This window comes from Pseudophryne corroboree, chromosome 3 (genome assembly GCF_028390025.1).
Source record: "Pseudophryne corroboree isolate aPseCor3 chromosome 3, aPseCor3.hap2, whole genome shotgun sequence".
Lineage (NCBI taxonomy): Eukaryota > Metazoa > Chordata > Amphibia > Anura > Myobatrachidae > Pseudophryne > Pseudophryne corroboree.
Genome location: NC_086446.1, coordinates 678,103,488 through 678,116,120, shown reverse-complemented (window position 1 = coordinate 678,116,120; position 12,633 = coordinate 678,103,488).

Here is a 12,633-nt window from a genome sequence, read left to right as displayed (position 1 = left end):
TTTCGCTAGGATTCGGCGTTCAACCGCCATGTCGTGAAACGTAACCGCGGTAAGTCTTGAAATACACAGGGCCCCTGCTGCAACAGGTCTTCCCTCAGAGGAAGATGCCAGGGATCTCCTGTGAGCATCTCTTGTAGATCCGAGTACCAGGCCCTTCGAGGCCAGTCTGGGACAGCGAGTATCGTTCGTACTCTTCTTCGTCTTATGATCCTCAACACTTTTGTGATGAGAGGGAGAGGTGGAAACACGTAGACCGATTTGAACACCCACGGTGTTACCAGAGCGTCCACTGCTATTGCCTGAGGGTCCCGAGACCTGGCGCAGTACCTCTGAAGTTTTTTGTTGAGGCGTGACGCCATCATGTCTATTTGAGGAGTTCCCCAAAGACGTGCTACGTCTGCAAAGACTTCTTGATGAAGTCTCCACTCTTCTGGATTGAGATCGTGTCTGCTGAGGAAGTCTTCTTCCCAGTTGTCCACTCCCGGAATGAAGACAGCTGACAGAGCGCTTACATGATTTTCTGCCCAGCGAAGTATCCTTGTGGCTTCCGCCATCGCGACTCTGCTTTTTGTCCTGCCTTGGCGGTTCACATGAGCCACTGCTGTGACATTGTCTGATTGAATCAGAACCGGTAGGTTTCGAAGAAAACTCTCCGCTTGTCGAAAGCCGTTGTAAATGGCCCTGAGTTCCAACACACTGATGTGTAGACAGGACTCCTGGTCTGACCAAAGACCCTGAAAATGTTTTCCCTGTGTGACCGCTCCCCATCCTTGGAGGCTCGCGTCCGTGGTAACCAGGATCCAATCCTGAATTCCGAACCTGCGACCCTCCAGGAGGTGAGCACTTTGCAACCACCACAGGAGGGACACTCTGGTCCCTGGGGACAGAGTTATCTTCCGATGTAAGTGCAGATGGGACCCGGACCACTTGTCCAGAAGGTCCCAATGAAAAGTGCTTGCATGGAACCTGCCGAAGGGAATGGCCTCGTAGGCTGCCACCATTTTCCCCAGAACTCGAGTGCATTGGTGAACTGACACCCTTTTCGGTTTTAGCAGGTCTCTGACCATGTTCTGTATGTCTTGGGCTTTCTCTATTGGGAGGAAGACCTTCATTTGTTCCGTATCCAGTATCATACCTAGGAACGGTAGTCGAGTTGTCGGAATCAACTGTGACTTCGGTAGATTTAGAATCCAACAGTGTTGCTGGAGCACTCTCAACGAGAGCGCCACACTGTTCAGCAATTTCTCCCTTGATCTCGCTTTTATCAGGAGATCGTCCAAGTATGGGATAATTGTGAATCCATGCTTGCTTGCGCAGGACCACCATAATTTCCGCCATTATCTTGGTGAAAATCCACGGGGCCGTGGAGAGTCCAAACGGCAACGTCTGAAATTGGTAATGACAATCCTGTACAGCGAATCTCAGGTATTCCTGATGGGGGGCATATATGGGGACATGAAGGTACGCATCCTTTATGTCCAGAGATACCATAAACTCCCCCTCCTCCATGTTGGCTATTATCGCTCTGAGAGATTCCATTTTGAATTTGAATTTTCTTATCTACAGGTTTAGGGATTTCAGATTCAAAATAGGTCTGACCGAACCGTCCGGTTTCGGGACCACAAATAGGGTTGAATGCTGGTGCAGGGGAACCTTGATTATCACTTGCTGTATACACAGCGTTTGAATTGCAGCTAACACTACATCCCTTTCCGATGTGGAAGCTGGTAGGGCCGATTTAAAAAATCGGCGCGGGGGCACCTCCTCGAATTCCAATTTGTTACCCTGGGAAACTATTTCCAACACCCAGGGATTCAGGTCCGAACTGACCCAGGCCTGACTGAAAAGTCGAAGACGTGACCCCACCGGTGCGGACTCCTTCAGGGGAGCCCCAGCGTCATGCTGTGGGTTTTGGAGCAGCCGGGGAGGACTTTGGTTCCTGGGCACCTGCCGAAGCAGGTGCTCTCTTGCCTCTGCCCTTACCTCTGGCGAGGAAAGAGGATCCCCGACCTCTTTTGGACTTGTGCGACCGAAAAGATTGCATCTGATAGGGTGTTACTTTCTTTTGCTGTTGGGGAATATATGGTAAAAAATTTGATTTACCTGCTGTGGCTGTGGTAACCAGGTCCGTCAGCCCATCCCCAAACAATACATCACCCTTGTAGGGTAGTACTTCCATATGTTTCTTGGAATCCGCATCGCCCGTCCATTGGCGAGTCCATAAGGATCTTCTCGCTGAGACAGACATGGCATTGGCCCTAGAAGCTAGCAATCCAATGTCCCTTTGAGCATCCCTCATAAATAAGACTGCATCTTTAATATGGGCTAGAGTTAGGAATATAGTATCCTTATCCATATTATCAAATTGATTTGTCAGCTCATCTGTCCAAGCTGCAATTGCGCTACACACCCAGGCCGACGCAATTGTCGGTCTTAGCACAGCACCCGTATGAGAATAAATACACTTTAAGGTAGTTTCTTGCCTGCGATCTGCAGGGTCCTTAAGGGCTGCTGTGTCAGGAGACGGTAGCGCCAATTTCTTGGACAAGCGCGTCAGGGCTTTGTCCACAGTCGGGGGTGATTCCCAAATCTCCCTGTCCTGCTTAGGGAAAGGGTATGCCATATAAATTCTTTTGAGGATCTGCGGTCTCTTATCCGGAGTCTCCCAAGCTTTTCCAAAGAATTCATTTCATTCATGAGATGTGGGAAAGTTAATAATCTGTTTCTTTTCCTTAAACATGTGTACCCTTGGGTCGGGGACAGAGGGTTCATCCACAATATGCAACACATCCCTTATTGCCACAATCATACACTGAATGGTTTTAGTCACCCTAGGGTGCAATTTTACTTCGTCATAGTCGACACTGGAATCAGAATCCGTGTCGGTAGTAGTGTCTTGTGTTAAGGGACGCTTTTGGGACCCCGACGGGCCCTGTGAGTCGGTCCAATCTGAGGATTGACCCCCTGATGTCCCCCCTAAATCAGCCTTATCAAGCCTTTTATGTAAAGATGCCACACTTGCATTCAACATATGCCACATGTCCATCCAATCCGGAGTCGGCACAACCGACGGGGACACACCACTCATTTGCTCCACCTCCTCCTTGGAAAAGCCTTCGCTTCAGACATGTCGACACCACGTACCGACACCCCACACACACAGGGATTAACCTATAAGGGGACAAAACCCCAACCAGGCCCTTAGGAGAGACAGAGAGAGAGTATGCCAGCACACACCTAGCGCTTAATAACACTGGAAAAATATGACCAGATAGCGCTTTTATATATATATATAAAATGACCAGATTCCCACTCACTGCGCTCAAAATGCCCCCCTCCTCTTTTTTCCAGCCTGAATGTTCAGCAGGGGAGAGACCAGGGAGCCAGCGTTTTCCTCATGCAGCGTCTGTGGAGAAAATGGCGCTGGTTAGTGCTGGGGATCAAGCTCCGCCCCCCGATGGCGGGCTTCGGTCCCGGTGATTTTTTTATAGAAAATGGCGGGGGATCGTAGAATTACTGCCCAGCAGCCTAATCTACCTTGTCAGTGCCCAAATGTGAGGTTTATTGCTGCTCAGGGCGCCCCCCCCCCCCCCCCTGCGCCCTGCACCCTTCAGTGCTGCTCTGTGTGTGTGAATGGGAGCAATGGCGCATAGCTTACCGCTGCGCGCCTTACCTCATGAAGATCTGATGTCTTCTGTCGCCTATGATGTCTTCTGCCTTCTCAGAAGCCGGGTGAGTATATCTTCGGCATCTGTGAGGAGGACGGCGGCACGGGGTCGGGGACAAACCCCAGGTGAGACCTGTGTTCCGACTCCCTCTGGAGCTAATGGTGTCCAGTAGCCTTAGAAACAGAGCCCAACTTGACAAGCCAGCTCTGCTTCTCTCTCCTCGGTCCCACGATGCAGGGAGCCTGTTGCCAACAGGACTCCCTGAAAATAAAAAACCTAACAAAATTCTTTTTCCACAGAAAACTCTGGAGAGCTCTCTGCAGTGCACCCATTCTCCTCTGGGCACAAGATCTAACTGAGGTCTGGAGGAGGGGCATAGAGGGAGGAGCCAGTGCACACCCATAGTCAAAGTTCTTTTTAGGTGCCCTATCTCCTGCGGAGCCCGTCTATACCCCATGGTCCTTACGGAGTCCCCAGCATCCTCTAGGACGTAAGAGAAATAAAAAAATACTTACCAGTCCGGTGGTCACCCCTCCATCTTTGCACTGGGGAAGGGGATGCTGGGAGGTGAGGTGGCTGCTGAGAAATGTAGTTCTTCATGTTGTTGCCTCTGGGGGTTCACACACACTCTTAAGGGGGGTTCACACGGAGAGATCCATTCTTATAATCTAAACAATCTGACTAGATTGCTTAGATTTTAAGCACGATCTCTCATGTGTATGCTCCACAGCGATAGCGATTTGTGGCCCCGCGCGTCGCTGTCGCTGGTGCTAGATTGGCCTGCATGCAGGCATAATCTAGCACATCGCTCATTTCACCCAGCGGCCCCCCATCCACACCCCCGATCCCTCGCTCAGCACACCTTGCGCTGTGCTGAGCGGGGGGGGGGGTAAGAAATATGTGCTGAATGGTCACTGATATATTTCTCAGCACACATCTCTCCCCGTGTGTACGGGGCTTTACTTACAGGAGCGAAGGAGCCAGAATGGCCGCCGTAGCAGGATAAGGGGGAAGGGCGCCAGGCAGTCCGCAGGACAGCCACGTGAATCCCAGGAGGAGGGGGGGAGGTGGCCAACAGGCAGGTTTACCCCCCCTAGCTCCTTTGTCCGGCACCTGGCCGGTCCGGCCAACCAGGGGTTAGCAGAACTGTTTGTAGGGGAGGGGGCAGCCAGTGTTAAAAGCAGGCTGCAGGAGGAGAGAGGGTCCTTTTACCAAGACAAGGCTTTACTTACACACACCACTGCTGCAGAAGACAAGATCCCACTGCCTGTTGAAGAAGACACCGCTTTGGAAAGGGGAGTAAGTAACTAAGGACTAATTAAGCTAATTTGAAACTTCAGATTGTTTAATTAGTCCTTAGGGGGGGGGGGGGGGGGGGGGTGACGCAAGGGTGCTAGATTTTAGGGAAAATCAGGTTTGCTGAAGAGGGTGTGTGAAAAAAGATGGAGCGATTTCTATAGCAATCACTGCATCTCATTTTCTCTCCTTTAATTGATTAAGAAAACACCACAGCTGTGGGAAAAACCCAGCATCACATTGTTTAAAAAAAAAAATCTCTTTCGCACAATCAAATTCATCCATAGCATGTACAGCACTAGCTATGGTGGTCATTCCGAGTTGTTCGCTCGGTAATTTTCTTCGCATCGCAGCGATTTTCCGCTAATTGCGCATGCGCAATGTTCGCACTGCGACTGCGCTAAGTAAATTTGCTAAGAAGTTTGGTATTTTACTCATGGCATTACAAGGTTTTTTCTTCGTTCTGCTGATTGTAGTGTGATTGACAGGAAGTGGGTGTTTCTGGGCGGAAACTGGACGTTTTATGGGAGTGTGTGAAAAAACGCTACCGTTTCTGGGAAAAACGCGGGAGTGGCTGGAGAAACGGAGGAGTGTCTGGGCGAACGCTGGGTGTGTTTGTGACGTCAAACCAGGAAAGAAACTGACTGAACTGATCGCAGTGGCAGAGTAAGTCCCGAGCTACTCAGAAACTGCAAAGAAATTTCTATTCGCAATTTTGAGAATCTTTCGTTCGCAATTTTGCTAAGCTAAGATTCACTCCCAGTAGGCGGCGGCTTAGCGTGTGCAATGCTGCTAAAAGCAGCTTGCGAGCGAACGACTCGGAATGAGGGCCTATATTGGGTCAATTCTGTATTGATTAAATAGAAAAAATGACTGTATTGCGCTAAATTAGTCCAAGTTATTTTTTAGCAATTCTGTATTGAGTCAATTCTACCTGATTTGGTCCATCCGTTGGGCTCTGGTGCAGCGCGCACACTAAACAATTATCAGGCCAATGACACAATATCTGTCAGGTTGGCCTGAAAATTGTATCGTGTGTACTTTACTGCAGTGAAATGTGTCAAAGTCGAAAAATATTGTAATGCATATGCCTTGTACTAACCCCATGCACATGCCCGCTGCTCGTGCACTCAGTCTGCCGTGCGTGCACATATCCGCAATTTGCGTAGGATCGCTCCGGCGATCATGCGCGTGATATGGGTATTTACGGCGGAGTTTGTGAGCGCGTAGAGGGTTATTAGAACATTGCATATTTAACCCAAATAGTGTACATTTTAGATATAACTCCCTTGCACCACAACAGCGAGTATTAATAGTTTAAACAGTTCCAGGACTAAGAGATTCGCCTTTGCATGATAGGAAGGGTCAGATAAAGGTTGGAAGGTGATGTCTAGTATCCAGCTGTAGGGTATTTTGAGGGTAACATTCCGGTGTTGGTTAGAGAAAGATCGCATGGTCCAGCGTATAGTTATGTGCAGAAGTAGAATATAGATATTTACTGTATTTACTGTATATTATGTATGCGGCGGGAATCCAGAGGATACCACCCACAAGAGCAGTTGGGGAAAGACATCGCCCATCTATTCAAATCCACCTATGACCTCTTCTGTAATATAAAGACACATCCCTGTGTCCAATGGACAATGAGATTACAGTGACCATTGTATTGTGTATGCATGTTGTGTATTAAAAGCCCATTGTTGCCTGGCCGGTCAGAAGACTCTGAACGCTTTCTATCTGACTAGCGGAGGACCGGCCGGGTTGCGCTTGCGAACATTCTCACGTATGTACATTCTCTGCAGCCCTTATTCTGTTTAGATTTATCTTGTTAGCCTGTAGTGTATGATTTGTACTGTTTACCTTTTGGAATTAATCCACTGTGGCCTTAGAACCCTGTGGTTGCAACTACAAATCAGTGTTGTGTCTTCACTTTCCTGCAAGGGTCTTAGAGTGTATTTATCTGTATAAGGTGTATAAGTATTGATAAGGTGTACGCACTGCGGGTACTTTATACCGTCAGCGCTACTTAAGGTTTAAGGTATAACATCGTTACAGTACTTTGCTTTTAAGGGTTTAAAGTGTGATCATATCATTACATTGTATCATTAACAAGGTTTAAAGGTTATCAATTGTGTGTGCGCACGCTGTGTGTACTCTGTACACTCAGCGTGGCGTGTGTACGCCAAGTACGTACCACGTGCGGGACTCTGTACGCAAATAGCGTACAAAGTGCGTAGCACGTGTATTCAGTCTAGCGGCCATAGCGGCTCCACGGTAATAGTGTATCTAGAGGTATAGCTTTTCGGTCTAAGGTAATATCGACATTATCAAATGACAACAATATGACAGGGACTGTGCAAAGCAGAAGATAATTTAAGAGAAGGTCTATTTTATCTTCTTGTTATATTTTACTAGTACATTTGAATACACTTAATTGCCCTTTGGAAAACACCATGCAGATTTGTAATTGTGTAGATATATACATTTATGTTACAATAACAGTTCTGAGTTTGCTCAGGAAGCAAAGTTCGATAAATGACAGTAACCAAATAGAGGACAAAACAAATGTTAGCATATCTCGTTAAGCATACAGCAGTGCAAGCCCAGGTAACTAGGGAGGGGCACTAGTAACAAATAAAACATTACTGTCCAACCTAACAAGGCTATGAACCTGGCAGCCAATAAATATCATTAGCGATGCCCCTCTCTATCTAAATTACAAAATATGAAACTGTTAATGTAGTTTCAATATCATTAGATATCATTACATTGCCACCAAATGGAAATGCAATGTCTGCACGTGTCCTGTTTGTATAGGTGATTGCATGGATTAGCGGATCAGTTATACCCCTTTTCCATCTACGATGCGGGTCGCAGCCGGGAGCCTGACACGGGTGCTACCCGGCTGCGACCTGTATCAATGGCCCCTTTCCCATCAGCAGTCACCATCCCGGCATATTGCCGTTTGGGGACGCTGCTGGTGATGCGGCAGGGGCGGCGCTGGGAGATCACATGATCTCCCAGCGCCGTCCTTCCATACAGTGTGAACGGGAGCTGTGTCGCATTGACACGGCTTCCGTTTACACTACAAGCTTACCAGGATCATTCCCGTGTCCTACCCAGGTACCTGGGTAGGATTCTCGGGTCACTTGATCCGGGTTTTTGCAGAGGGACCCTTTTCCACTAGCAAAAAACACGGGTAAATGCGCCCCCCCCCCCCCCCCCCCTGCATTTACCGTGTTTTTTGAGCTAGTGGAAAAGGGGTATTAGTAAGTGGCTGAGGGGGTGTTAGTAAGTGGCTGAGTAGTTGGTTGATCCTGGAGTTCCTTGTTGAAGTTTCTGCATTGTGCCTTGTGTTGCTACAATATGCAAATATTTAGTTTCTGCAGCGGGGTATTCTGAGTTCCACAGGGAAAACATCAGGGTGTAGAGCGGGATCTTGATCCAGAGGCACCATCAGGCAAAGCTTTGACTGTCCCAGGATGCATTGGGGTCTCATCTATAACCCTGTCTCCAGGCACTGAGAGCTCAATTTCGAGTGGTGCCTGCAGGCAGCAGGTCACCTAACAGACGGCCTGCACTGGGCAGCCCTGAAAAAGCTTAGAAGACTTCAAGGGCCGCAGCACTGTTATGTCAGGGTAACATTCAGTGCTACATCTCTGTCACCTCCCAAGCAATGTTGCATACTCCCGCGGCTCAGATCCCAGGTACATGCGGGCACACAGTCGCAGACGCTCTCCTGGTTCGCGTGGCTGCTGCGCAGGGAGGAGGTAAGAGGGTCCCCAGGTGGTAACCGTCACTAAATCGTGTTCCTGGTCGCAGTCTAGGGAGACGGACTGCGACGCTGGTGTGGACACTGTCACTGAGCAGGGACCCCACTATATCCGCCAGCGCATAGGAGTACAGATCGGGTGTACTAACGTCCCTATTGGTAGGGCTCCATAGTACCAGCGGTGAGGTCCAGCATAGGGGAGTTGGCGCTTGACCTGTAGCCCCTCCCTCGGCCCAGGGCATCATCTCCTCACAGATTTCCTGCCCTAGAGCTGCCACACACTTCCCTCAGTTCCTGACAGAGACGCTGGGCGCCATCTTCTGAGCATAGCTGCTACTGGTCTCTGGAATTGCGGGGCAAGGTCTCCCCTGTAAAGCCGCCTGTCCACAGTGCTGAGACTTTACAGACACTTGAGTATTCTACGTCTTGTTACAGACAGTGTTAGTTAAGAAAGAGTGTACATATTCCAGAATATATTGTACGAGTATTCTGATATATACCTCCTGTCTAGGACCGCACTGTTTATATATATATATCTCCTATATAATAGCCCAGATCTGTGACTTTGTGACTCATTTGCTAACGCTGGGCGGAGTCACAACACTGGGCGGAGTTAGTCAAATGAGTCACAGATCTGGCCACATCTATAGGAGACTAGGAGCAGAAGCAGATAGTATGGGCATGGCACAGGCAGGGGTGCATACCTCCCAGCTTTCTTCAGGTAGAAGGAGGGACACACAAGCGGCGAAAAGGGACGTGGCCAACGAAAAGGGGCGTGGCTTTACGGGAGGGCCCCATTTTCGTCAGTGAGGGGGCATGCCCAGCGCTCTGTGAGCTGCTGGCATGCCCCCAGGGGCTGATAATGAGTTTGGGGGGCCCAGGGCACTTGAGACAGGGGAGCCCTATCTCATTGCTGTGCCTGCTGTGGGGTTGGGGGCGTGGTCTTATCGCACCCGTGAGGCCACGCCCCCTTATGCAAATTCCGGATTTTTTTTTTTTAATGGAATTTTGGCCCCTCAGCTAGGGCTAAATCCAGGGGAGGTGGTCGCTCCCCCCTACACACCCGCACAGGCAGAAGAAAGCAGGGAGACTGCTGCCTCCCTGCAACACCACAGACCTGCCAACACGCAGCAGCGTGTGCTGACTGTAGCACAATGCTGCCGCTGTTGCTGGCAGGACGGGGAAGCTTCTGTGCTGGGACAGAGCTATTCGAGCCGGGGGGCCCACTAAAACTGTGGGGCCAATGGTACGTACCCCCTGCCCCCCCCCTTAATCCGGCTCTGCTGCTGGAACCCCCCTTTAATCCGTACCCCCTGATGCCCCCTCTCCCTCTGTCTCCACTAAGCAGAACAGCGAGTACAGGAGCTTTCCAACTGCCCCCCCCCCCCACCGCGGGACACTACGACCCCCGGGTGGGACAGCGGGACAGACCCCCAAAAATGGGACTGTCCCGCGAAAATTGGGACAGTTGGGAGGTATGGGGGTGTGTGAGGGGGTATGCCGGCTCACTGTGTGCTTGACCCCCCACATTAGCATACTCAGCAGGGTCTCTCTGGCGCGGAGGAGCGGCACTTTCTGCCACACTCCACGCTTCTTAGCTGCAGTTTTGTGGGGCACCTGCCGCTGTGCAGGTTCCGTACTGCCTCTGTTATCTCCAGCCCCGGCAACCCCACCGCTAGCTGCAGCGTTGCCGCCCGCAGTGAGGTGCGCCCAGCTCCTTTCCACACTTTAGCTGGCGGGCAGCGCTGCAGAAGTCCGAGCTTCTTGCAGGCTCCGACTCCCTCCTCCCTCCAGCCGCAGCGTCTCCTGGGAGCTAACCAGTCACTGCCAGTCTCCCCTTATTACAGTGCCCAGCAGCCGCAAGGTCTGCGCCGCGTGCATGCTATGACCCCCTCCTCCCTCCAGCCGCAGCGTCTCCTGGGAGCTAACCAGTCACTGCCAGTCTCCCCTTATTACAGTGCCCAGCAGCCGCAAGGTCTGCGCCGCGTGCATGCTATGACCCCCTCCTCCCTCCAGCCGCAGCGTCTGCTGGGGGCTAACCAGTCACTCCCAGTCTCTACTTACCACAGTGCCCGGCAGCTGCGCGAGGTCTGCGGTGTGTGACTGAGGAGGGGGGAGGGATGCGGACGGGCAGAGGAAGCAGGACTCCAGCCTGAGAGAGTCAGCCATGCCAAGTCTCCACCAGTAGCAGATCCCAACAGGTTGGAGTGGAACAGCAGCAGCCAGCAGCAGTGACTCCGGTAACACACATCTGTCTGTCACCACTGTCCTGTCCCTAATACCAATCTCTCCCGTGCCCTGTGTTCTGTCATGTCCCTGTCACCCCTGGCCTTGCCCTGTCACCCTTATCCTGGCCCTTTCACCCTTATCCTGGCCGTCACCCTTATGCTGGCCCTGTTACCCCTATCCTGGCCCTGTCACCCCTGTGCTTGCCCTGTCAACCCTATACTGGCCCTGTCCTGGTCCTGCCGCCCCTACCCTGGCCCTGTCACCCTTATCCTGGCCCCGTCGCCCCTGTCCTGGCCCCGTCACCCCTGTTCTGACCCCGTCACCCCTGTCCTGGCCCCGTCACCCCTGTTCTTACCCTGTCACCCCTGTCCTGGCCCTGTTACTGCATACCCTCCAACTACCTTTTTGCCAGGTACAGTACCCGCAGCGCCTCCAGACCCCTCCCCAATGCACCACACCTCCGCACCTTCCACTCCACCACATGCGGCACTCCACCCCTCCCCCACACGCTGTGCCTCCAGACCCCCTACACCACCCGCGGCTCCCACTCCTCCGCCCCTTCACCATCCACAGCACCTCCAGACCCCCTCCACCCCCCATATACGTCTCCCCCACACCTGCCCCCCTCCACCCACAGCATCTGCAGACACCCTCCTCCATCCGCGGTCCCCCCCCTCACCCACTCCTCCCCCACCCATGGCACCCCTGCACCTGCCCCTCCACCACCTGCAGCATCTGCAGACACCCTCCTCCATCCGCGGTACCCCCCTCACCCACCCCTCCCCCACCCATGGCACCCCTGCACCTGCCCCTCCACCACCTGCAGCACCTCCGGACCTCCTTCCCCATCTGCTGCACCACCCGTACCTGCCCCTCCCCTACCCACGGCGCGGGGAACCCCTACCCCGCCCCTTCCCATCCCACAGCACCTCTGGAACCCTTCACCTATCCGCAACATCCCCACACCTGCCCCTCTCCCACCTGCAGTGCCTCCGGACCCCTCCCCCATCTGCAGCCCCCACTCCTCTGCCCCTCCCCCACCCGCAGCACCTCCCGACCCTTTCCCATCCGGGCACCCCCCCCCCCCGCGCTTCCGCCCCCCCTCCACCCACAGCATCTACAGACACCCTCCCCCATCCGCAGTCCCCCCCGCACCCGCTACATTCTGTACATCGTGCCCTGCAGGTGCTGTTCACGCTGTCGCAAGGGGCTGCGCCTCCTTCACCATCGCATGCCCTTTCATTGTGCTATATTTAACCACTAACAAAGGAATGCAGGTAATACTCCATATAATACAAATATTGAACCCCAGAAAGGCATTCAAGGGTTAAGGGGGCGTAGCCCCTTGCGACGGTGTGAAGAGCGCCCGTAGGGCGCGATGAAGCACCTAGTGTATATATATATATATATATATATATATATATAGAGAGAGAGAGAGCTAGTCCAGTGCAGTTTTATTGTGCTTATAATAATCTCTGCATTGCCTGTGACTGTGTGTGCCTGTATCTGCTGTATGGTTTCACTCTCATGTGTGTCCCATCTAAGGTAGCTGTCACTATATTCTGTACCCGAAGGGACTAGGTGCGTCAGGGTCCTATAATAGTGTACACAGTACTTATCGCTATACAGATATTTTACTGTGTTACAGTCACAGTGTTTCTGCATTGT